A 24,559-nucleotide genomic window follows, 5' to 3' on the forward strand; every position below is an offset into this window, starting at 1 on the left:
TTTTTTTCATTCATTTTTTTTGTCATTCTTCTCTTTCTCTATTCATGATTATGACTTTCTCATAACAAATTGTCCGGGTCAATGGTCAGGTGTTTATTTTCTCGTTTGAATATGATATCGTGATGCTTTGCCTCTGCAAAAAATAGAAGATCATAAAGTTACAGAAGTTTTAAGACGATGTGTTTGTTAGATGTTTAACGCCCCCGTAATAGCTAAGGTACATGTAATATGAAAACCGGTGCTTAGAGAGACATTGCCAAAAACAAGAGAATAAATAAAATGGGTGTAAACAAATAAACCATAGTTTCAGAGTGTTGCAGAAAAGTCAGCAAAACACTCTTGAATTGTTTTAATATCTGCTTAGCAAAGGACATCGAAAAAATCTTTGATTATGCAGGGAGATCCGCTTCAATTTGTGATATCATGCTGTGGTATACAACAGTCCAGTTCCTACCTTGACCAGTAGGTGTTGGTTTTAATATTTCAGTAAATGTAGAAATATCTGTTACATATAATCTAAAATGAGATTGATTCATTATCTTCTAAGATAGTTCATGTTGTTAATGTTATTACATACATAAAAAACGTAGTCTGGTGGTAACATGAAATAAAACAAACGTGTGTCTGTAACATTCATCTCCATCTCTTATTTACGTAAACCGGTTAAATGCAATCTTCGTGTTAATCTTTAAAAGTATTTCCAAACATTATTTACTAAGATAACTGTTAAGTAGATATTGAAACATTTTAATTACATGAAATTGACTGGAAATTTATCAACCAAAACAACTGAAAATTGAAGAGAGAAAAAAGTAATAATGGTATTTTTTTTAAATAAGCAAGTGCATTTTTTTTGTAGGAGGGAGCATGATATTCAGTATGACTTTAGCGTCCTCTTCTTCTGTTATATATTATTTTGGTCAACACGACTGACGTTTTCAATGTGATGAAGTCTTTCATCTGAACGTTAAAACCAAAATGATGACAGAAAGGGGTGATTCGACGGTCACTTTCTTTGAAGCAGATGTAAATGTACGGACACTTAAATAAGCGAGCTTTATAATTATTTGACGATATCAACATAAAATAGTCCTGTTTTAGAGCAATAAGTGTCACGTATTATATTGACAAAGACAAATTGCATTTTGCTCGCTTCTAAAACCGTACGCCTTCTTAAAATGCAAGGAATTCAGAATACTTTAAAATGTGGCAATATTTGGCAACCTCCCAAATACGTCTAATCCCCCGCGTGATATTGTGGTTTGTTGTGGAGTGTGCCGCCATGGTTATCAAGACAAAAACCAGAAAATCGTGTGCTCGAGTAACTATCATCGCATGTTTCCGTGATTAAGATTTATAACGATAACAAATAAAGCCATTTCGGAACTGACCTAAGATAGAGGGCCACAGGTGAGGAGGTGGCCTACCAGATGTGTCCCACCAATATGTCATACCGATGATGTATGCAAATGAGGTGATATTGTTCCTACAGACAGGTATATAAACGACGCACGACACGCCGGCTGAATCTTTCCCCAGCATCTGATAACTGATTTGTGTGAACCAGGAATCAACGGTTGTTTATCACACTTTTCAAATTTGTCTCTGTAAGTATGTTTTGATGTTGTCTGTTAAATTTTATATTTTTTATTTTTGTTACAGATTTCATTATTTTTACCTTTTATTATTGTTTTACATAGCTGAACTTCAGTTTATAATATAACTTACAATTATTGTTCTCTCTGTAATGAGATTGTTTTTATCAAAAGCACAAATACATTTGAAAATATTTATTTTTATTTTTGCAACATAATTTCAAAAAATTAAACGCTCTCAAAGTCTTAATAATATTCATGAAGCCGAAGCTTCTTATATTAATTTATCATTCATTCTTTCATACGTATATTTCATTCATTACAATAACGATAATATTTATTTTGAGTAAATTGATATATTAAATTACATCAACCATTCCTTCTTTATATATTCAAATATTGAAAGTATTTTTATATTTATAAATTCAGTTACATGCCAAAAATTCTGCTTTATTGATTTGGGATTGCCATTTTGTCCTAAATTTTAGACAAGATAAAACCGAATTCATGTACTTTGAATGATGTTGTTATTCATGTGTAATTTGGATTAGTTTAAGAAGGAATGTCTGGGGAAATTTATTTGTATCTTTGTGGACGGGGGCAATATAAAAGCATAATGGTCCTAATAGTTTTGCTTTAAAATCTTCTTGGGGTTTTAACTATGGAATTTGCTATCTTAGATAGGAATTGGTTTACAGAAGATCAATTTGTCATTTAAAATGAAATATTCAAAACATAATGAGCTTTTGTACTAAATTGTAAAGCATGTATTATTATATTTTCTTTATTTCAGATTAAGAAAGACCATGTCTAAGCTTCAGATTCTGATTGTCGTGTTTTTGGTGTGTTCGTTCCTTGCTGTGACGATTGCACAGTCAGATGGACTAGGTAGGTACCCCGTGTATCCATGACAACTTGTGGTGTGATGTATATACGAATTCAGACTAGGAAGTTACCTTGTATCCATGACAACATGTAGTATGACCTGTACACGAATTTAGACAAGGTAGGGACCTTGTATCCATGATAATTTGTGGAGTGATGTATACACGAACTTAGGTACACAAGGGAACCTGCTTTATCCGACATCCGCTGATGATAGTTTCAGAATAGACTGGCTTGCCGCGTAAACAAATGATAGCTGGTAGTTCTCATGAGAAATGGGAATGCGTTGTTATGTTCGATAAGACAGGTATCAAACTACTCGAGGTCGGATAAGAAAAAAATCACTGAACCTACAAACATATTTGAATTTAATCCTATTTTACACTTCGACATACCTTTTTACCAAATCATTTATTTATTTTTGTAATTCTGTGAAAACATGATATCTTAAAATCATCTACATTTGCTTCTTGTCCCCTTTTGTCGTCTTCAAAAGCTGTAAAGGGTCAATCAGCTTCGTATTACATGTTATTATGTTTTTGAGAACATCAAAATCACCATGGACTTATGTAATATCTACTTTAAAGATACAACAAATATACTCTGGTTGGTAAATTTTCAAACATTCAATAGTGTCTTTTAAAATATTTGTTCATTGCGAGGATGTATTTCATAGTTTTAATTTCGCGTGGTCTATTGTTTGAAGTTGGCCAGAGTGGCGCAAAACGTAAACAGGTGACAAAACTGACAGATAGGTGACGCTGTTGATGCTATCTGTGGTGTGACATCACTATACTTAATTACTTTAGGAGTCGATGACTAGTGGACGCCTTCATAGATAACATTAATCCAATTGATGCGTTGAAGGTCACGCCGAAGATATGACCGTTTAATTATCTAGACTGACGGGAGGTAAGACAAAACAGTGTGTTACATTCTTGTTATTGTTATCACACTTCCACTGTGTGAAATGCATTGTTTGTCAGTGACAAAATTAATAACGCCGTTTGATGAGCAGTGACGATAGTCGTGAAATATGTTGACTGTAAGTGTCCTTATTTTAGAGATCATCTTATTTTAGCGAACACAAATACTAAGTTTAATGCATTGTTTATCTTTGATGAAACGATCGTACATGAATTTTGAAATAAACAACAGCACATCACAGATTGCACGAGAGACTAAATTATTTATATAGTACAGGAACTTATTTTAGAGGTACTAATACAGCGCCTTTCATTGTGTGCTTATTGATGTGCAGAGATAGTTATAAAGCGTTTATATATACTTGATTTCCAAAAGAACACTTAGCGTGAATTAACAATGTGTGCGTGGTTATATACAATATGAACGTCAGTATATGATGTTGGCGTGGTTATACGAAAACCTCGTATTCAACGTTTAAAAACATCGTGCCACTAGTATACTGAAACAAGAAAACACAAAACAGAGTAAACTTGTTCTGATTTCAAACTTTTCTATAGCGAATTTTAATCAAACATAATGGTCGGAAGAACTGCATTAAATTAAATGTTATTTGCAATTCAACTTAGTCGTGGTTCATGTGTGGCTGGTAGTACAGTCCTTGTACGACAGTCGTTCTTCCAGCAATACAAGCTTGTGGGAATTGATAAGGCTTAAAATTCCACACTATAGAATTAGCGTGAATATTGTTGTCTATCATGTGAACAGTCGGAAGACATTAGTTTGAAAAAAAATGTTGGTGTTTGAATTAAATTGTACTTGAAAACAGTGCAGCAACGTTGGTATTCCGTCTTTTCGTATTGCAGAGTTATCTGCTCTTGTGAGCAGGTATTGATTGTAACGTCATTTTTTGTGAGTGTAACGTCATCAATGTTTGAGAAAACGACGTAATTTTCTAACACAAACCAATGACGTAACAATCAATACCTGCTCACAAGAGAAGATAACTCTGCAATACGCAAAGACGGAATAGAATAAACAATAATGCAGATGAAGCGACACATTCGTGTGAACTTAGAATTACATATGCATAACATGTGTACAACTTCGCGGTTGAACGGTGTCGGGAGTAGATTAGCAATAATCCGTAAGGACATGTCATGTAAAACTGCTGCTCGGAATAGTTAACAAAACAGAAAAGACGCTGTTTTATTTAACCTAAAATTTGCCGGGCGACATCATATTTACAGTGTATCTCTGTAAACGTAAACAACTTCCACGTCCACGGCTGGCTTGTTTCATGTGCATTCCAATTAACTACAGCAAATGGTTGTAAAAACAAATATTTAGCTGGAGGCATGCTGGATGTCAAGGCACACTACGTCACAAAGCAGACTATCCTAGTGAGAGAAGCTGTGAAATAATTGATATTCAATTCAAAACTTTGCATATATTGTAAAAAGAAAACAAAAAAAACCATAGGATATTATATAAATTATCGTAAACTTTGCAGAGTATTCATCAAGAAAGGTATCGGTACACTTATTATGTTTTTATGTAAAATATCCTTTTAGAAGATTGCAAAAATATCATAGCACAAATGTTTTGTCACATAAAAACCTTGTAAAAGTTTTAATAAGAAACATTAACATACATATTCGTAAGAATTAAAACATTTGGAGCAATCATTTAAGAAAAATCAATTAAAGACTATACAGACATACAATGTTTCTTTCTTCTAAATAAAATACTGACATATCAATGTTTCTTCCAAAGTCAATACTGACATACACATGTTTTTTTCCAAAGACTTTCCTGACATACCAATGTTTTTTCCAAAGACAATACTGACATACACATGTTTCCTATAAAGTCAATACTGGCATACACATGTTTCATCTACAGACAAAACTGACATATCAATATTTCTTCTAAGGACAAAACTGAGGTATCAACGTTTTTTCTAAAGACAAAACTGACATACAAATGTTTCTTCTGAAGACAATACTGGCATATAAATGCTTCTTCGAACAGACCATACTGATATATTAATTGTTCTTATATGCTGATGTTTGTTCTCGCGCCCTGTATGTCATCCCTTGTTTACGGTATACGAGCACGTTAAACGGACACACCACGCCTGTAGTATTGAAAGCTGAAGTATCCGTCATGAGCTGCCATTAAGCTGTCACTTTTTGTAGTTTGTAACATGAGTGCAAGGCCTGTGCTCTCATCGTCTATCATGTTGTTTACAGTATTATTGGTCAACAAATTAATCATCTAGGTAAAGGAAAGTTAACCAATCGGGATAGACTAACTCCGTGTTGTTTCTCTCGCAGAAATTTGTTATAAATCTTAGGAAACATTTACATGAACAAGGCTATCGTATGTATTCCCGTATGAGTTTTTGCTCAACATTAAATGGCTGCATGTTTCTGGTATCTTAGACATGATATGTTGGTGAGTACTTGACGAACTCATCGAAGTCAGTTGTCTGTCATTGGTTTTCATAGAGGCCTGGTCATTATATGTGCATTTGTATATATGTATATGACCATAACTACGAATATATATGCTATAAATGTCATTGTTTTCATGCAAATATCGAACAATATACTTTATCTACACCTTTGCTAATATCGAACAATATACTTTATATACAACTTTGCTAATACCGAACAATATACTTTATCTTCACTTATGCATCTTAGTAGGAGATATATATATATTATTAACATGCTAGTATACATAAAATTAGGCTAATTGCAATGAAAATGTATCAATGATAAAAATGGAATGTTCACGCATATTTTGACACCATATTATATAAATACTTATGCATCTATTTTTTTTGTAATTAACAATTTTATTCTCAGAAATTAAGGTAATTGCAAAAAACTCTTTACAAAATTCACAAGCTTTCTGTAGTTTATAAAACAAATGTCTTTGTTTTTCAATTTAATGTATAGTATATTATTATTCGCATGAGTGTAATACATTCTTTTCAAATCTTGTCTACACAATTCATATTGTGTATATTTGATGTACGATGCCTTTGTTTGGATATCGCCAACTCTGTTCTGGTCAGTTGGATTAAGCACTGCGTTATGCAGTCTGTAACGTGACAAATATGTGAAGCCATTAACAGCTGCCTGGGATAAGCCATGGATACATGTCGACGTTGGCGTGAATTTTCCTGCTTTGCATGACAACAATCCATATCGGGGAACTTATGCAAATGAGTTAAATTGACATAGTCTGTGACTGCAAAAATGTTTTATGCAGATGGAGTAACCACATAAGGCAAATACTGTTTTGTATCGTTAAATGACACGTCAGAAAAAATGCTTTGACATCATTGTACACAAAATACAATAAAGGAATTGCAACGAAATTAAAAATTCTTTTGGCTTTGAATAACACTCTTTTTACAAATACTGCTAACATAAAATGTATCTGAAATTTACTAAATTTATTGTCAAAAATGACATAAAAGACACATAACAACTCTGGCCACTTGCATTTGATTAATGAAACCTACTTTATTGCAATAGGATTGGACAAATGTTTCAACAATATAACATAAGCCCTATTCACTATACAATTGCATAAAGTGACAGTTTGCAAAGGGTTGGTCACACAAAATAATTATTTTCCAAAACATAAGATAACACCAGAAAATACGTATACTAAAACTAACAGCAATTCAACAAACAAATAACAGAAGTTAAAGTAATATTATTGGATTTGTTTCTTTTTGTCACGTTTGGAATGTTGATTTCAATTGTAAGACTCTTATTACTAAAAATCAGATTCTTTATTTTCTTTTTTTAAATACTTTCAATAATTTCAATAGTTTTTTAATAACATAACGAGGAAAAAAGAGAAAGAAATAATAGGCAATCTCGCCAATTATACCACAATAGAATTTTACATTTTAACTTGCTAATTTAAAAATGTTCATTTGTTTGATTTTTGACAGCGGCCATGTTCCTCATGATGCAAAACAACAGGAACCAACCTTACGGAACCAGACGTAGTCCGTTATCAGGACTGATGCAATGGTTAATGCTGGAGAATTTAGACTATATTTGAAGCAACCGTCGGATTGAAGATATTTCATCCTGGTTGCGACAACAAGACATGGCGGTGGTTCAAAAACTTTCGAGACAAAGGCACCAACATTTCGATCATTCTCATCAATTTTCGTCTTCATTTGTATTGCATATATGGACGGACAAACATCGTTCAATCATTATCCAACCAAAATTGTTGATGTTTCGATGACATCCCGAAGAATAAGTTGAATTTTTGCCTACGTCAATCTGGATTTAAGTACCTTAGAATATCGACATATGAACATTGGCCACATAATCCAAAAAAAAAAAAAGAATGACATTTAGTTATTTCCAAAAACAAATAGCCGTATATCGCGTGAACATGTTCCATAAGAGATTAATTTAGTTTATAAAAAATGATTTAACTAATTTTACATTATATCTATCTCGGCTGATAATAAGTTTATTGTAAAATTATTTTATAAAAGATTTCGCGGATAAATGTCCAATTCATGTAGCTCTAGTATTTAGTTCATGGGGAAAGTTTTCCTTTAGTATTTATTTCATTCCCCTAGTTTCGCCATAATGCATCTTCTAGCATCCCCCAATCACACATCGAGAGAGCTCCTTGTAGTACGCCTACACGTGTCTTAAATCCTTTAGTTAGACAATTGATATACATTGTACCTACAGCACGCTAACTGAGACAACAAGAAGATGCTGAAGAGATGGGCATCTTTTTTATTCGGGACCTTACTTACAAAATGATGAACATGGGTGTACTTATAGAAGTGATAGATGTTTTAGATCAATTATAAATATTCTTATGGATAAGTTAGACATTTACCAATGTTCTTCATATGTTTGGTGTTCTTTATCTATTTGTGTCGTGGAATAACAAATCAGAAACAATCGTGAGGATATCCCTCGAGTCTAATAGCTCGTACGCTTGTATTTAGTGAAGGACGTGCATTTTGACCGAGGGAGTAAAACAGTGCTTACAATAGAATAGTGCTAACAGTGCTGACAATAATATAGTGCTACATTTGTATATGTCAGTACAATGGTCCTGTAGTTAACATTGTTGTTGTGCCGGCTCACAATTAATAATCACTCTCCTTCTTGTATATAGCTTTGTATCAATAAACGTTTTTATCTATAACTTGATAGAGTATTTTTTCTTCTTATTATTATTCTTTTCCATTATTTTGGTAAGTATGTGATATGTAGAGTTCCAAATATATTCTCCGTCGTGCTTTCTGTATTTGCGAATAAGACTTGGGTCAATAACATAAGTTCAAGTATAATGAAACAAAAAGCTTGCCGTAAAACACATGGACACAATCGGAACCCAGAACAGAAATATGAGGAGACATTTAAACAAAACAGAAGAAACGGCACCAACCGCCTTATTATAAACTAGACCTATCAAGTGCTATCCTGATATTTACGTTTTTTCACCACATGCAGCGCTCGTTATGATGCATTCTATCAAATCCCAGACATAAGGTCGTGCGAAATTAAAGGTTAGAAGCGTTTTATAATCTATATACAGACTGTATATATATTTGTTTTCAATTATTTTAATGACAACAGAACTAATGCAATTGAAGGAAAAATGGTACCTTGAAGGAGAAAAATCGGGGTTTTTTTTACCGAGAGAAAAAATCGTTAGGTACTGATCAAGAGGGCACAACAAAAGAGCTTCCTTTCAATAATACACAACATCTTGAAAACGTCTCAGCAGAAAGAACCATGATATGCTGATAACAATACAATATAGTTCAAATTTATAATACAAATGTTCATAATTGTTTAAAATAGACACTGTACAAAAAAGGCATATATGCATTTATATAGCGGGAAATATACGAGGATTAACGCGTGCTCTTTGATTTAGCGCGTGCTTATATGTGCTGGTAATCTGCGATTGGCTTCATTGGACGTCATTGTGTTAAATGGGGCGCCATTTGCAGCTTCCTTTTACATTAAACAGACAACACATCGCCAAGCGTATTAGAAAAAAACCGGCAACTTCTTTTGAATCAAATGAGACATATGTCGACAGGATGAAACAATGACGTAAGGTAAGGACACGATTTGAAAGAATATCAATGCAAGGTTTAATATAAATATTGGAAGAAAAATGTGTGTCTCTACAAATGAAAAAGTTTAACATTTAATATTAGATTTTGGTGAGTGTATTAGATGGACAATATACCGTTACGTCGCTGAAGTAGAATGATGAGTCTTCTATGCTTTTATTAGACATTCGTGATTGCCAATAAAGAATATATGCCTCATAGCTTAGTGACCTAGCGTACTTTGATGGACATAAGAGAGATGAGTTCATTGGAAATAGTGAATATAATTGACATTGCAGAGATAAGCCCCGTTGCTTTGGTGTGCTGTAATACACTGTCTTATGTGGCATGAGATCCTCACGTGACATATCTGCTTTTGTTTCCAGTTGTTTTTAAACAGGGCGTGTAAACAAATGGAAGGTGTAGCGTTTGATAAGCTGTAGGAAAGATCTTCTTAAATTGGCCATGAAATACAGGAAAAAAACAGGTTTCCGAACATATGTCCTCAGAAAATAATACTAGAAACATGATTGCAGACTCCGTCTATACATAACAGTCATAATCAGAAAGGATTTTTATTTGCAACTTTGCTGGGTCCCCATCCTGAAATATCTCAAATAGTATCTCAAGTAGACATGCGGCAACCTCACAAATAATGTCATCAGGAAGTTTAGTGTTTAGGAGATAATTTTTGGTCAGTCATGTTACCTTGCGACATACGAACGAAAGCGTAATATTTTCCTGATTTTGACTAAAAATCCCCGTACTATCAGTAAATATTTATTTGCTCAAATTATATTAAAAGTGTTTAAATGCAATGCAAAAATAAAATAAAAACACTCATCCAAACGATTAACATAGCTGCAAAATCGCCTGAATACATTGGTCTTTTTTAAAATGTCGCGATATCTTATGCTTTCCGTCTCTTATAACGATTACATAATATCTATGTGACACAACATTCTGCTCTACAATTTTGTAGTGGACGACGTATACAATTATGCTCTAGAAATTGGTAATTCACACACATTGGCAAGTTATCTCCCGTAGAATAATCAATTAATTCCTTTGATATCCAATCGTCTCATCATAGGTTTTAAATAATGTCATTGACACACAACTATTCCAGACGTATAACCACATACACCAAAACTCTGTCGTTTATCTTGTTTAAAGAGATTTCTTGTTTTAAATAGCCTTACAATGTTTAAATGTGCCGGAGGAAAAGGGAAGGGCGGCAAAATTGTCGTAAACGCTTAACAAAACGTTCCCATAATATATAAAATACTCCATGTTAAACAAACAAATAGGGCTGCCCACAGCTCAAGACATGGAACAGTGTAAAAACGCGAAGCGTCCCGGGACAAATATTCCCACGCGCAAAAAACAGCCTTATTTAAATACTTCGAATATATATGTCAACTTGCATACTTTACACAGATGCATAGGTTTTATTCTGACTATAAGACTGGAAAATCCTCTGCAGTCAGCTCTATATTCAGTACATTTTACTTGTGGAAAAATCGACATTTTGTATTTTATGGCATTTTTTTTTTACATCGGGTCATGAAATTTTAAAGAATAGAAAACGATGTACTCAGGTTGATGTCATTTTCAGGAATCAGTTTCCAAAACACTTTCTTATCCTCATTATACATACAAAATTGGCCAGATGTTTTATTGCATGAATAACTAAATGCAAAACATGCGTCCAAATATAATAGTACAGTATACGGACCATTGGAGTTATTATAAAATAGTATTGTTTCAGTAAAGTTCGGAGCTTTTCAAGATGGCAAACACTCCGACAAAACAACTGACGACGGTATGTGGTTTTGACAACAAAATTCATTTCATTTGTGTTATTTGAAAAACAATCTTTCACTGCTTTAAAAAAGTAATCGAATTGGACAGAATTTATAACAACATCACCACGACACTCTTAATAATTTATTGTACTGATATATTGAGAAGTAGCTCAAATATGAATATAGAGGGCAAATGATACAAATTTACCAGGAAAGTAGCATTTCAAGACTTGCATCAAGAGGAGCGGCGATTGGATTAAACAATGAACGATGTTTTTAGATGCTTTCCCAAACCTCGTACTTTACCTCTACTCAGACATTACCTGATTAAGATTGTTGCAAATTGCATCTTTTTCGAATATCAAGTAACGCACATTCAAATTCTTTGGATGGTATATAGATATATTCTTAGATGCAGGCCGCTCGATTAACAAAACGAGGAAAGCATATTTTAAGTGCTTAAAAAAAATGTGAACAATTGTTCTAAAACACTACCAAATGTTGTGAAATAACCATTGGGGTTCGTGCACATGTCACAATTCTACTGATATTATCGCTCACACAATTATTTAACTATTTCGGCAGCTAATTCATGTTTCTACTCTCGAAACCGCAGCCTTAATCGAAGAAAATCCACAACCTCTATTGTTGAATTTCGAATAACAACCTGGTACATTGTAAGTGACAAACCATGTGCAAGGGGAGATCACTCGTAAACTTATGGCAAGGTTTAAGAATTCTACATGTACATAGTTTTTTGACGTGCATTTTCGGATGCATCTATCTGATGTAGTGTGTATACGCTCCCTATCGATAGGCGAAACGTCCCGGGTCGAGTGCCATAAAAATATACAATTTCATCACATCGTTGTACAGGTAAAAATACAAATCAATCACTTAGTAATAGCTTGACAAAGGGACCAGTCGGTCTTTGAAAAAACGTTGCGACAAGTTTAGTACGTACATTGTTTGTGTAGGAAGTAACACTTTGATGTATGGATTTCCGATTTACATGTTCTTGCATATTTATTTTACTAATTGAGCTAAACCATTGAAAGTTGACTCACTAAACACACGTAGTAAAATAGAGGTATTGACTTACTAGCTTTGGAAGAAATACATTTTATATAAACATGTAGTCTATCTCTTATTGTGAAAACAGTGCAAGCGCCGTCACATTTATTAGGCAAATGTCACTATTATTGAAAGTGAAGCTTGCGACAAAGAATATATGTAAGACACTGTATAGCAGTATCTGTTCAATTAGCCATCAATAATTATGTTTACTTATTTATTTACTTATTTGTCATTTCATGTATTTACATTTCTTTATAAGCATTATAAATATAAAGTACCATTTTGTTTGTATATGGTAATATGTCGCTTTCATTTATGAAAACAGGCCATGTTATGAAAAGATACGATATATAAAGTTAATTTATGAGCCTAGGCCACTCGGCCCTCAGCTCAGTCTAACGTTTTTATACGGTTGAAGTACGTTACCAGGACATTCTACTATTATTTTTGTGGTTTCAACTTGTCACAACCATCCTGATTTCAGATCGATATGTCTTTCACTAGCCAGTAACGCAAAAAGTGCAGCTGCGCGTGACACATGTATAGAATAAGCTTTAAATATGATGCAACATTCTTTATGCAGGCATCAACCTTAATGCATTATTACTAACCGAACTAGATTCGTTCTGTATAATTTTTATTAACAAAGTTCAAATTCAATATGTCCAAATAACGTATCTCTATACCGATGTTAAATTTAGGTTTTTGAATATTAGTTAACATCGGTTGGAATTTACAACTACCATTTTATCGTCTCTCATTAGGTTTGTTCATTCTTTATGATATTCTCAGTTTTCTAATATAAATGGGAGTTGCCTCCCTTCTCATCGGAAGCAAAACGCCATTTTTGTGCTGTTCCTTACGACAAAAGGTATTTATGCGTGACAGCTTTTACTGAATCATCATCCATAATATGTTTTCTTTTGTAACAGAACTGCTTTCAAAATTTTACGCAAAACAACAACATGTAATATGATCTTCATTGAAATAAAGCCGAAATTCTGACATTTGATTCTATCATTTTTTTCTTTCCGAACTAATTTGTTTCCGATGGGGGTTTCTCTGATAAAATTGCCTTCATATCAGCTGGATGTAGTGAGAAAATTCAATGCGGGAAGGGGTAGAGGGAAGGGGTAGAGGGAATGGAGATTAAACAAACAACAACAAACAAAAAACTTACCATATTTGATACGAGAAAATGTTATCATGTGTTTTGGTTATTTATTCCCCCTTGGTACTCAGATTTTCAATTATGCTTGCGGAGCTGTTCTGCTAAAATCACGAGAACATTCCACACACTTAATTGGTTAATCTTAAAATCGTAATGGTCTCTTTATATACTTATTTATAATGCATTTGAGCAACTAAATATTGTTTTTCCGGTTATTTTCCATTTTATTATCTAGTTTATTTTTCTTTGTCGTTGATCCGAAACTGCCACGCTAACACTTGTTCACATGACATTTTAAACTTGTTTTCTCAATACGCTGAGGTTAAATATCCATGAGAAATTAATTTTTAAGTTGCAAGACATTTCGTTATGTTATCAATTCTTGTTTCAACAAATATATAAGGTTAAATTAGTCTTAATTACAATCTTCATATGAAAAACAATATGAAATCATAGAACAAATGCTTTAAGTTTTCATTTTATCATTTAAAATTAGATAGTATAGGCCAAGCAATCTCTACATGTAAAACAACAAATTACGTTAATATTGCCTTATACTATTTATTGTAAATGTAAACGGCTTCATACTATATTTTCCAGCTCGCTTACACAAAATAACAATCACTACGGAATAGGATCTCGGTGTGGGTCCGTTTATTGTTTGACTAAACAGTGTTTTATGGGATATTCTGCCACACATTGACCGTAAAACTCCGTACATGTATGTAGGGCTACTGCCTACTGGCCTTAAATATAGTACAAATATCGATTGGACAAAACGGCTGCAAAGGTCATCTGGACACGCGGCCATTTGCTCACCTCTCGAGCAGGTACTTACTTAAGAATGACCTCGATTTCAAGAGTAATCGCTACTGGTCTTTTTGTATTTAAGGTTATATGCCACCTGATTGTTTTTCATAAAGTTTCATTTTCATTCTATTGTAAAGTGACCGAGACAAATCGGAAGGAGTTAAAATAGAGGGAATACATTTACATGTAGATCCCCCAATAATAAAGTAAGATAGTTCATTATTATCATATATTTCGGATTTCCCTGAATGTTACAGGAAACCAACCTGTTATACATAAATAGATTTTAAACCAGGAACAAGACATAATCTTAATGAAAAAACCCATTTGAAACACTCGGAACGATGCGAATTCTATAAAAATCTTCACGTCCTTAAAAATCCCTCTCCGCTCTGAGACTTTTTGTGGTCACAACTGCCGTGCAAAAGTGCATATGCAATCGGTGGTACATATACATGATATTCAACTTTGCAATCGTAGATACAAAGCAACTGGGGGTTTCATCGTTAGTTCTACACATTGATCCGTGTTTATACGAAATATCATTAAAAACATCAGCTTTTAACACCCAGTGGTTATTTTGTGCCTTTTTAACAACTAAAGAAATAAGTTAACTTTCATTTAATTGATTATCTGTGCACGGACTTCGGTCTGTTATATCCGTATAGGATAATATTCCTATATTCTGGCGTTATGGGAACTAGTTGTAAATGTCACACATTATGGTCATCAGAACCTTTATGTACGGCAGGCCGAGTGCTATCGTACACAGGCGAACATCTCCAGGGATCATTTATCATCACAGTTAGGAGAGTGGACAGAAGTAAGGAGACCGCTCACTTTCAGGTCTTTAGTGTACACGACTATGTGTATATACGTAGCTACACGAAATACATCGAACTGCATATGCAATGCTGAATAAGTGTCATACTACAAACGTAAAAGGAAAATCGATTTCCATTGGCTAAACTTTCGGCAATATATTCTATATTGCGGTTTTAGTTTGGTAACTTGTACACCGAATTTGGCACGTGGTACGCTGCTTATCATAAAAGCGCGAGACGAAATGCACATTTCCGTGCACGTGATAGTAGGAAGTGTGATTGGAAGGGTTACGCGGTACATTTGTATGTCAGTCTTTTTGTCCTATTTTTGGTTGGGTTTAATATTTAGGCCGGATATAAATATCACGCTATGTCCTCGCTTTCATTCGAAGTTGAAACCACAACGTAATTTTTCCATCACACTTGGACTTTTTACTCGGCGTCCATATGTTATGTGATATCATGTATCCCTGTGTGCTTCTACCAAAAATATGAAATATGCATCGACACTTATTCTCTGATACAAATTGTAATATAACTTTGATAAATCACTCATTAAACGAAAATATTAAATTACGGAGGAAAGTAACAATAATGTACTAAACTTTGCCGTTTAGCGTGAATCTTTAATATACGCCGACTCCGTATGAAAATAAGGAAATGCGCGCACTCCAAGTTATTCTGCTTCCAATATAATAATGACGTGTAAATCGTATATGAATAGAGCTTAGAAAGAAGTGGAATTTGCCTTTTTGTATACAAATACAGGGCACGTATTTACGAAACCGTTCTCATACTCAAACCCAGATTTTGTTCTCCATCTCAGTTTCTTGTGTCAGTGATAATTTAGTCATACAATCTCAATATTATGTAAGAAATTTGGAAAGATCTCTTGTCGAATACTGGTTTAAATGTTACATGATTTGAGGGAGTAACATGGAAGTCGGCTTAAACACAGAATTCATGCTTGACCATGAGATCCTTTTCATGAGTTTTCGCCCGGGTTCAGTCTTTGAGGGACCTCTATATGTATGTATATACATGTAGTATTTTGGCCCGGGTTCAGTCTCTGAAGTACCTCGATATGTATGTATATACATGTAGTATTGTCACAGCGTTCGTTGATTGCTCTCTCACATTCCCGGAAAAGGACTAAAAGGACTCCATTAATCATGTCTGATATACTGTGTGCTACACAGAGCATGGGGTAATACAATCGTGGCAATATCTTCCATTGCATTATCAATACTTGCAACACAAAAATCTAAAACACAATTCCTTTAATTTTGATCCACGAAAATGATATATACCATTTTCGGATAATATTGAACATATTAACGAAGGTTTGATTTTGGGTGGGATAGGCTTATCGTCCTGTTGACAGCCAAGGTCATTCGAGGATATGCCTCTACTTGTGTGATATACGCATGCATGTGTGTGTAATCTAAAGATAGGGTATGTTTGTGTATATGCCTCGTCCCGACAGCGCGGTTCTGATGCCGAATTTAGAGGGCTACCTCACTGAAATACAATGCCGAAGGCACCCAGCATAGCGTTTCACCTGGTCATATCATACTGACATCGGGTGAACTGGCCATGGTTTGTTGTCAATACCCTCAACGCTAAATAATCATAATCAACGATCCACATGTGTGTACAAGGAAGGCTTCTTCAAATTACAGAAGTAGTTTGTGTATAACAAAATAGCCATTGTTGCATGATTGAAGTTTGCATTTTAACGACTTGATGCGAGTTTAATTTCTTCATCAACAAACGTAGATAAAAATTCCTTGCTGAAAAATGTCAATCTAAGTAGCAAAATACTTTCATGTAGCGATTGTTGTCCGTAAATAGCTAATGTGCAGCCTCTCAGTTTTAACAAGTTTCAAGTAAACATAGTGAATGTATAGCCAATTTAAATACATGTGATCAGGGTGAGTAATCTCCCTTTTGACGATTGTATTTGTGTTCCTTCCAGTGACGAATCCCCAGCAACTTTGTGTTTCTAAGTATTATTTGGGTTTGGTACAATAAGCGTATTTTTCCTGGAGGAAATACACTGTTTATATAAATTTAAAGCTACATGGGCTGTTTACGGGAAAAAAGCCCTTGTATATTTACGAAATAGTGTTCAAAATGATGTTGATGTTGAAAATGATCACAGCCTTAAAATGGGGGTAATGTTTGTTTTTTTGTTTTCAATTTGTCATTAGATAAAAGAATAACTACGATTGGTTGTGATCAAGAGTAGCGCTTGGCTATGGAATAATCCTGAATCCGGTATCGTCACTGTGTGTGTAAAATCTGGTAGTGCACGGAACACGAACACGCTGTATCACAAAAGGGAGACGTATCGGGTTTATAATAAATATATATAACAGCCTGTATTCAGAGATTGGTAGTCCTGTGCTGGTATACTATTCAAAGAGATTGGTAGCTCTGTGTCTGTATACTATTAGTAAACTATAAACCTTTGTAGTGTTGACACATTTACATCTTTGCTGGTCAGGTCCTGTGACAACTCGGCTACGTTGCACACATCAAGCAGACTGTCAACTGTCCAGCATAAAATCAAGGTATCCCACGGTCATTTCGTGTCACTATCAGTAGCTACATGTATGTGACAGCAATTTTGTCATGAGTGATGGATTGGGCCCAACAAAAAATCATATAACAGAGTCCCCCCAGGTAAGTTCGCAGGTTTAAAAATCAGAACAGACCTTGCATAGCTTTCTTAGTATTCCACGTGCGTTTCGTCAGTAGAATATTGTCGTTTTGCCTTCTGTTTCTTCTGCTTCGCGGACAGCAAGTTTATTCTTATTAAAACTGCACAGAGAATAGAGCTTATCGAACCCGATATTCTCCTACGAACGTAAATTCGACATATACACAATCCTAAGTATATTCTCCCATTTCCGTTGATGGTAGAGTGTTACACTAAAGAGAACTTATAAGAAAACTACGTCCTTTTAAAACAATGTCTTTATTACTTATAACACGCTATATTCCCCCATTGCTGTCGATGCTGACAATATAGAAATTGAATAACCATATCGTCTCATGTAAACCCAAATGGAAACACTAGAGGGTTTCTATTATCCGAATTAAAAATTATTGTTATCTTTTTCAATCTCATTTTTTGCTAATAAGCGTAAATACAGTATCAACTCTGTGATTTAACAATCCTATCTTCATTCTATCGTTTGTGTATGATGATCGGCCCCTCGACACAAACAAATAATTGTTGGTCTAAAACTTTGCAATAGTTGTCAAGGGCACATGTTAAAAAGCTTGGCTTTGTATATTGTAACATATATCACGAAACTGTTTCGGATCACTACACTTGACCTTGACATGTTCAACCGTGAAGGTAGTATTACAGGCGAAACAATAAGTTTGGTCTTCACATTGAAGCATGGGTGACGTATTTAGTTCCCTTTCTAATTCGGGACAAAAGTACCTATCATTTCCTATTGTTTATATGGTAATACCATCGTTTATCTAATAAATAATGCTATATCCATAGAATAAAAAACATATCCTATATTTTTCTCATGGACATAAATATAAACACTGTGTGGCTCATGCAGCCGCATGCTTTCTCATAAACGTCAATGCTAGCTCTGAGAGGCCTAAACAATATGATATTCTCTCATCAACATAAATGCTAACATCACATGGATTATTCAAATTTTTCTCCCATAAACGTCAAGATCTGCACTATATGGCCCCTTCAATCCTATATTCCCTATACGTCAATGCTAACATAGGTCATCTACAATCCAATTTTCTGACATAAAAGTAACAGGTAACACGAAAAAGCGTGTACCGTCTTTTCTGGCACATCTGATAGAAGGAAATTCAACAAGAACCCAGGACAATCTTACTTCTATCTTTTCCAGATCAACCGAAAGGCAAGACCAGCTTTTCATTTTTGGTACCAACTCTGACAAATAAATCCGAAATATTCCCCCAGGTGGGGAGCTATGAGTTTGGTTTGGGGCTATTCCGTCCTATCAACAGCTGAAGTCGTTTAAGGACGTGCATTCATGTATGTATCGTATGCGTGTTTGTGTGTATGTGTGCTGAAAGAATGGCACATTTTTATGCCCCGCCATAAAATTGGGGGGGGGGGGGGGGGCATATACTGTTGTCCATGTCCGTCTCGTCCTGTCCCGTCGCGTCCCGTCCCGTCCTGTCGTGTCCCGTCCCATCGATGAGCGGGGGCATTCCATTGTCTAGTTGTAGTTGCCTCCTTGCGATAGCGCGGATCTGATGCCGATTTTAGATTACTACCTCACTAAAATACCTATCCAAATGTACCCAGTGCAATGTTTTACCTGGTCACATTAAACTGCACAACAGGTTAACCAGTAGTTAAATAATAATAAATATACAACATTTAATATAGCGCCCTATCTAGCTAGAATAAACCACACTTAAGCGCTTTATAGTACATAGATATACAATTTATACAATCAATAAAATTAGCATATACATTAATCAATACAATTTTGAGGAATTCGCAGGAGCTTCCTTACCAGACGCCCACTTCTAGTCCTATGCCACCTAGTTAATATCTCCCTATGTGTATATGTGTTTCCAGACCCCAGAAAATATATACATCAGCACGAGTTGATGAATAAACAATATTAGTGTGACGTTTACTTCCAAAAGATCATCAGAAGCATGACAACAATACGTGACGCATCTACATATGTGAGATGCCAAAAACTGCTCTCAGGTGTACATTTGTATCCCTATGCCTTTGTCTTAATCCCATAAAACACCTGAAGAACACATCCCTTTGTAGTGTGTGCTGCTACATATGTGTAATTCGTCAGTTACGAGAAAAATGTTTATTAAATATCGTCGAAATATCTTCAAACGTTATGGGCTTGACACATAGTGCACGCCAACAGTAACTTGACCTTTGACCTACGATTGTTGTGACTACCTTATATATGGCCCAGTGTACGTACATGTGCACACCTTTTTGCTTGTATAACGCGTGATTAAAATTTCCTCCATGTTTGTGTGTGACAGATGCAAGGTAACACTTAAAATGAATTAGTGTTTAGATCGTTAGCTGTTCATCAGATCTGACATGGAAACGTAACGTCGCACAGGTGAGCGGCAGCTTTATCCTCTCACTGTTTGTACTGTTTAAACGTAAAAATATATTTACAACAAACTAAATCTGGGATTACAACAAGAAACTGTTTATCTCAGAACCGTCATAACACACATATATATACTTTCGAGAACTCGTACATTAGTTATTCAAATAATTATCAGATGAGTTTTGATACTTTTTTGCAATTAAATATTGTTCGTAACTGTTTAAAACAAGTTAGTCACGTAAACTTAACTCGCGATATGTGCATTTAAACAAGAATGCACGCTAATAAAATGCGCAATTGACTCTCCTTCAAAACGTCAGTAAAATATCTATCTAACTAGACGTTGTTTGCAGTAGCGTTTCTATTAGCTGGTTGTGTCATAATACGCCTGTTTGTCATACTTTATTTCTATAATTGCTTCTAGTTTTGGTTGGTCAAATTTGTCTACCCTATCATTTGTTTTCTTAACAAAGCTTGTGACGACATCTTATTGATGTTTATTGTGATCATATTTACCACTTTAACCTTCATCTAGTAATACAATAGATGTATGTTAATTAGCAAAGAACGTCCAGAATGCCTAGCAGTGTTTAAAAAAGAAAGTCAATACAATAATTGAATTTGCTTTTGAGAGAGTATCAAATTTATAAAATATAAAAATAAATATCTTCTTTAATTTTATTTAATATAAGCATGCGAGTCATCCTATTTACCTGCATTATTCTGGTCTCAAAATCATGGTTGCCGATGGGCTAAAACATTAAACAAACAATATATATATATATATAACAATGGAGAGTGTTGATGAAATAAAACAATTTATTAAAACTGCATTTAATATTACCTTAAGCAAGCTACAACGTATTCTTTTGTTTCATTCTACTTTTCTTTTCTTTTTTCTTTTTTCTTTTTTATTAAAATACACCAAAGATATATCGTTCATTACACTTAAAGCACTCCGGCGTTACGTCACATTCCCCGAGGGTACTAAAAGAACGCGGTTCCGTAACGTTTCTTTCATATGACCAGCACATAGATTTCCTTCGGGACACATACAGGTAATGAATGACACTTACTCTATATGCTCGGAGGCATGTGCATCCATTACCTGTGTTATATACATGTATGTAAATGTTGATAGTTAACAAGTGCAAGAAGATGGTCCTAGACAGGTGTTGTCAGAGTATTTCGAGAAATGTCCATAATCTCCTGTAGTATATAGGTTAAAATATGTTTTTGCACGTTTTCTTGTTCTTTTTTTATTTTCAAAAATGATCACGGGATTACAGTTAAACACTGAAGTTAGTTCTTATAATATTAAATTTCATTATGTATAAAATAGACTACAGTGGGTGTACCTAAATTGGACCATTTATCACGACAAGAATTTTTTTTTTTCTCACTTATAATATGAACTTTTCCATAAACATTTTCTGTATAGAGGGAATCCCCTTTTGAAGGTTGGCCATGGGTCGGTTCGGGAGATACCCCCATTTCATATGCATTGTGGTCTATTTGAAAATAAATTTATAAACATGTTTTTTCCCCGGTATTTTTCTTATCCATTAGATATATAGCCATTAGCCTTTTTGTAAACCATGCAGGTCTATGTAGAAGCGCATTTTGATGTAAAAGTAATACCCATTTGCTTACATATCTAATTGTATTGGACAATTGGATAAGTTATATTTTATTCCAAATTATTAACATCGTCTATTATTATATTATATACATAATAACAACATTACATTGTAATTACATTTAAGCAGAATGCATTATTAACATACATTTAACGTCAAAGAGAGTACGAGTTGGGATTCGGGAAAACATAGGATCTACAACGTCTAACTTAATATACATTAGTTATTTTGAAAATCTTTTTATCAGACTGATACTTGGCGGATATCAATATGCCCTGTACTGTCACAATGTGTTGTATATCAACACAGAAACAAAACGAACACGTAGCAACTACCGTCAAAATGACTTACTCATTCTTCTTGTTTACTTGGTTTGATTTGATTGTGTTTTACGTCCTATTAACAGCAATAGTCATTTAAGGACATGCCAGGTTTTATTGGTGGAGGAAAGCCGGAGTTCCTGGAGAAAACCCAGCGACCTACGGCCAGTACCTAGCGACTGCTCCACATAGGTCAAACCCGCGACCCAGTGGTGGAGGGCTCGTGGTAGCAGAATGGCAGACGCCTTAATTAAACCACTTGGCCACCGCGACCCAGTGGGGGAGGGCTCGTGGTAGCAGAATGTCAGACGTCTTATTTAAACCACTTGGCCACCGCGACCCAGTGGTGGAGGGTTCGTGGTAGCAGAATGTCAGACGTCTTATTTAAACCACTTGGCCACCGCGACCCAGTGGTGGAGGGTTCGTGGTAGCAGAATGTCAGACGTCTTATTTAAACCACTTGGCCACCGCGACCCAGTGGTGGAGGGCTCGTGGTAGCAAAATATCAGACGCCTTAACCACTTGGCCACCGCGGCCACTTGTTTACCCAAAATTTCGATACAAATGAAAATATCTAGAAAGCGTTCATATCGTCAGTATAATTCGAATTGTGTAGGAGGGACAGAAAAAACTACGGTATGCATATCAAAAACATTCAAATAGTATGTAATAGCTTCACAACAAGATGAATCTTACACCTGATGGAATTACAGTTTTCATTTTTTGTCAAGGTATAACGTTATGCCTTCAAATGACAGCCGGCTAGAAACTGCAAAATGTTCCATTTTTTAATTTCTCGGAATTCCGTATCTGTATTTCCCAGCATGCATTTACCTCGTATAACACCTGCATGTTCTTATGTGCTAGTCACGTGTTCGTAAAGATGTAATATATGTACAATTTTACCACAGTCTACAATATCTCTTAATATGTATGAATAATAAGATATTTATTACTAAAAAAACAATAAAGACTACTGAGGTATGATCTAAACCGTATTATAAACTAAGACTTGATGCACTAAGAGCAGACTATGAATATATTTACACGAAAAACGTAACAAAATCACATAAAGTCTCAAAGCGTGGTAGAGATGTTCAATGTTTAAAAAAGTACGTACCATGAATACATCAAACTGAAAGGTTAAACTGTTTAAAAATACAAAAATGTCCCAAGTAGATGAATTTGTTGTGAAGCATGTCATAATTTTTTGTACAGTTCAACAAAATGTTAATCATAATATATTACTAGCACAGGAACCTTTCCAAACAAAATTTTAACAGTTGTTTCGTAAATCGGCGCATTCGATCATGAAGTGTTTGACTACAAATGGTTAGTCACAAGCATGTCAATAAAATCGATTTTTAAATAGAATATATCAACCAGATGAAAACAAGGAAATTTCAGTTCGAGTGTAAAATTTTGAGTGTCAAACACGCAGGGATGAAATTTCGTTTTAATATATCTTTATGCAAGAGTAATTGATTTTCAAATAATTAAAAATTAACCAGCGTTTAGACTTTATCGAGCGCTGAACCTTTGCAATCTGATCACGAGAGTTTAGATATTTTCTCCGACATAATCTGCAATAAGAAAAAAATCCAGTCTGTTTTGCTGAACCAATACACTGCACAATCCTCAATGGAGCTTGAAAAGTGTGAAAACTAAGGATCTGATGGGGATAAAGTTACGCTCTATAGGGTGATAACACAATTTTACTGGAAAGTTGTGACTTTTTCAGAAGAAAGGCGGATGTGAGCTGTTGTAATTTAATGAAGATAAAGACGTTAATTATTTTCCAAATTAAAAATGGAAATGCACCTTTGAGGTGCGCGAGAAACGTTTACGCTGCATAACGTGACTACGTGTAGTGACACAATCTTATTATAGAGTTGTGACAATTCAAAATAAATGCGTATACATGTATGAGCTGTCGTGCCGTAGGTAAGATAGGAAAGATTTATCTTTTCCCTTGCACAAACGGAAAAGCATCTGTGAAATTAGGAAGAAGGCTATATCAAACACACACAGGTTGAAATAAAATAATTTTTCAGATGATTAAATACTGTTGCTTGCACTGATTACCCGATGTCAATTATATTGCGTTTAACCTGATGTTATACTTCCCGTTTTGATATTAAAACTACGACAGTATTCCTTGCGCAATACTGAAAACCTTGCAAATGAATTCATGAAAAGCTATACGTGATTATTCGCACGCGATGTTAGTGTTACGATGA

General features: G+C 34.6%; 1 long non-coding RNA gene across 1 annotated transcript; it reads left to right on the plus strand.

Annotated features, from left to right (window-relative positions):
* The first annotated feature begins 1,328 nt into the window (after positions 1–1,328).
* On the plus strand, positions 1,329–8,629 carry LOC110463721. Its single transcript, XR_002464421.1, has 3 exons — positions 1,329–1,607; positions 2,389–2,483; positions 7,387–8,629. It is a non-coding gene; the product is annotated as an uncharacterized LOC110463721 (long non-coding RNA).
* The last annotated feature ends 15,930 nt before the right edge of the window (positions 8,630–24,559 follow it).

This window comes from Mizuhopecten yessoensis, unplaced genomic scaffold (genome assembly GCF_002113885.1).
Source record: "Mizuhopecten yessoensis strain PY_sf001 unplaced genomic scaffold, ASM211388v2 scaffold10921, whole genome shotgun sequence".
Taxonomy (NCBI): Eukaryota; Metazoa; Mollusca; class Bivalvia; order Pectinida; family Pectinidae; genus Mizuhopecten; species Mizuhopecten yessoensis.